The 3210-nt window shown below is 43.1% G+C and overlaps 1 non-coding gene across 1 annotated transcript; it reads right to left on the bottom strand.

Annotated features, from left to right (window-relative positions):
• Positions 1-294: 294 nt before the first annotated feature.
• LOC148573625 (small nucleolar RNA R71) lies at positions 295-398 on the bottom strand. Its single transcript, XR_015906625.1, has one exon. It is a non-coding gene; the product is annotated as a small nucleolar RNA R71 (small nucleolar RNA).
• Positions 399-3210: the final 2812 nt, after the last annotated feature.

Below are 3210 nucleotides of genomic sequence, written 5' to 3'. Positions count from 1 at the left end.
GCCAACAACTTTGAACTTAAACCACAGCTCATCACCCTTGTTCAGAACAACTGTTCGTTTGGAGGAGGTGTTCAAGAAGAACCCAACCAACATTTGACCACCTTCCTGAGAATATGTGACATAGTGAAATCTAATGGTGTTCATCCTGACGCCTATAGATTGCTCTTATTTCCCTTCTCACTCAGAGACAAGGCAGCCAAGTGGCTGGAATCCTTCCCAAGGGAGAGCTTGACAACTTGGGAGGATGTGGTGAAAAAATTCTTAGCAAGATTCTACCCTCCTCAACGAATCAATAGGCTGAGAGCTGAGGTTCAAACCTTCAGGCAACAGGATGGTGAGACTCTGTATGAAGCATGGGAGAGGTTCAAAGACTTAACAAGGAGGTGTCCACCTGACATGTTCAACGAATGGGTCCAGCTACACATTTTCTATGAAGGGCTCTCTTATGAGTCAAAGAAGGCAGTAGACCATTCATCTGGAGGGTCTTTGAACAAGAAGAAGACCATTGAGGAAGCTATAGATGTTATTGAAACAGTAGCAGAAAACGACTACTTCTATGCTTCCGAAAGAGGGAACACAAGAGGAGTGATGGAGCTAAACAATGTAGATGCTCTGTTGGCCCAAAACAAGCTCATTACCCAGCAGCTGGCTGACCTCACCAAGTAGATGGAGATGAACCAAGTAGCAGCAATCTCTACTTTATCAACAACACAAGAAGGAGTAAACCAAGAAACAGAAGGGAGTCAGGAGCAAGCCAACTACATTGGGAATTCACCAAGAAAAAACTATGATCCATACTCCAAGACTTACAACCCTAGATGGAGAAATCACCCAAACTTTGGGTGGGGAAGTGAGCAAGATCAAAACCAAGACCAGAGACGTTACAACTCTAACAATAATGCAGCTCACCAACAATTCACCCAGAGGACATCTCAACACCCCCACAACAACAACTCTCCACATACTTATCAATACCAAAACAGTACATCTGCTCCGAATCACTCATCAATTGATGACAAGCTCTCTAAGATTGAAACCTTCATCGAAGGAATATGCAGAGACATTCAAGACAGTAAAGCATTCAAAGAGGAAGTGCAGTCAAACATGCAGAATCAAAATGCTGCCATCACAAAACTGGAGACACAAATCAGCTATCTTTTTAAGCAGCTTCCGAACCATAATTTTTGCTATGATGCCCATTCAAGCAAAAGGGAGGAGTGTCAAGCTATCACACTTAGGAGTGGGAAGGAACTGAAGGAACATCCCCAAAAACCACTAGAAGAAAGCTCAATTGAAAAGGAAGAGGAGCAAGATGGAATGTAACCCCCCACGCCAAGTTTGCAGAAAGAGAAAAAGATACCCCAACTCAACGTCTCAAGAGCTCCATACCCCCAGCTATTGAAGAAAAAGGAAGATGACAACCAGTTCTTGAGATTTTTGGAAATCTTCAAGAAGCTACAAATCAACATACCATTTGCTGAAGCCATAGAACAAATGCCACTTTATGCCAAGTTTTTGAAGGAGCTAATGACTAAGAAGAGAAGCTGGAAGAACAATGAGACTGTGATACTAACTGAAGAGTGCAGTGCTATCATTCAACATAAACTACCTCAGAAACTGAAGGATCCTGGGAGTTTTCAGATCCCTTGCATTATAGGAGAAATCACAGTAGAAAAGGCTCTTTGTGACTTAGGGGCCAGTATCAATTTGATGTCAGTAGCTATGATGAGAAAGATGAAAATTGAGGAGGCTAAACCAACAAAAATGGCTCTACAACTGGCAGACCGATCGTTCAAATTCCCTCACGGGATAGTGGAGGATTTGCTAGTAAAAGTAGGAGATTTCATATTCCCAGCAGATTTGTGGTGCTGGACATGCAGGAAGACGCCAAAACCTCCATCATTTTGGGAAGGCCATTCCTGGCTACTGCTGGAGCTGTCATTGATGTTCAAAAGGGTGACCTCACCCTTAGATTACACAATAAAAAGATGACATTCAATGTGTTCAAGGCCATGAGTTATCCACCAGAACAATTAGGGGAATGCATGAGGTTAGATGCACTTGAGGATGAAGTGCAGGAGAATTTTGAAGAAGATGAACCTGAAGAGAACGAGAGATTGGTGGAGGAAGAATCTGAATCAAGTGAAGAGGTAGCTACAACAGAAACACACATACCAGATGCACCAAAGGAAGGGAGCGAAAAACCAGAAGCACCCAAACTTGAACTCAAAGCATTGCCACCCACTCTCAAATATGCATATCTAGGAGAAAATGAAAACTACCCAGTGATCATAAATTCATCCCTCAGTCAAGATCAAGAGGACGAGCTACTCAAGGTGCTGCGGGAGCATAAGGATGCCATTGGATGGACCCTTGCTGACTTGAAGGGAATCAGTTCAGCCATATGCATGAATAAAATACTGTTGGAAGATGACGCCAAGCCATCCATTCAATCCCAAAGAAGGCTGAACCCAATCATGAAGGAAGTGGTACAGAAAGAGGTTATGAAGCTTTGGCAAGGAGGAGTCATATACCCAATTTCGGACAGCCCTTGGGTTAGCCCCATACATGTTGTACCAAAGAAGGGAGGGATCACTGTGGTTACCAATGAGAAGAACGAGCTCATACCTACAAGGACCGTCACAGGATGGCGGATGTGCATAGACTACAGGAAGCTCAATGAGGCTACACGAAAGGACCATTTTCCCCTTCCATTCATGGATCAGATGTTGGAAAGACTTGCAGGGCACGCTTATTATTGTTTTCTCGACGGTTATTCAGGATACAACGAAATAGTGGTTGATCCAAGAGACCAAGAGAAAACCTCATTTACCTGTTCGTATGGAGTGTTTGCCTATAGACGCATGCCATTTGGGTTATGTAATGCCCCTGCAACTTTCCAACGTTGCATGCTTTCTATCTTTTCAGATATGATAGAAAAATTCATTGAAGTTTTTATGGATGATTTCTCGGTATTCAGAGATTCTTTTCCTAGTTGCCTACATCACCTCGCCTTGGTATTGAAAAGGTGCCAAGAGACCAATTTGGTCTTGAACTGGGAAAAATGCCACTTCATGGTGACAGGGGGAATAGTCCTTGGTCACAAAGTCTCTCACCAAGGCATTGAGGTTGATAGAGCTAAAGTGGAACTTATTGAAAAACTACCTCCACCCAGTGATGTCAAGGCAATTAGAAGTTTTTTAAGGCATG

Source organism: Arachis ipaensis, chromosome B2, assembly GCF_059453495.1.
Source record: "Arachis ipaensis isolate K30076 ecotype BB chromosome B2, ASM5945349v1, whole genome shotgun sequence".
In the NCBI taxonomy this organism is placed as follows: Eukaryota; Viridiplantae; Streptophyta; class Magnoliopsida; order Fabales; family Fabaceae; genus Arachis; species Arachis ipaensis.
This window is presented reverse-complemented; position numbering and strand designations above follow the sequence as displayed.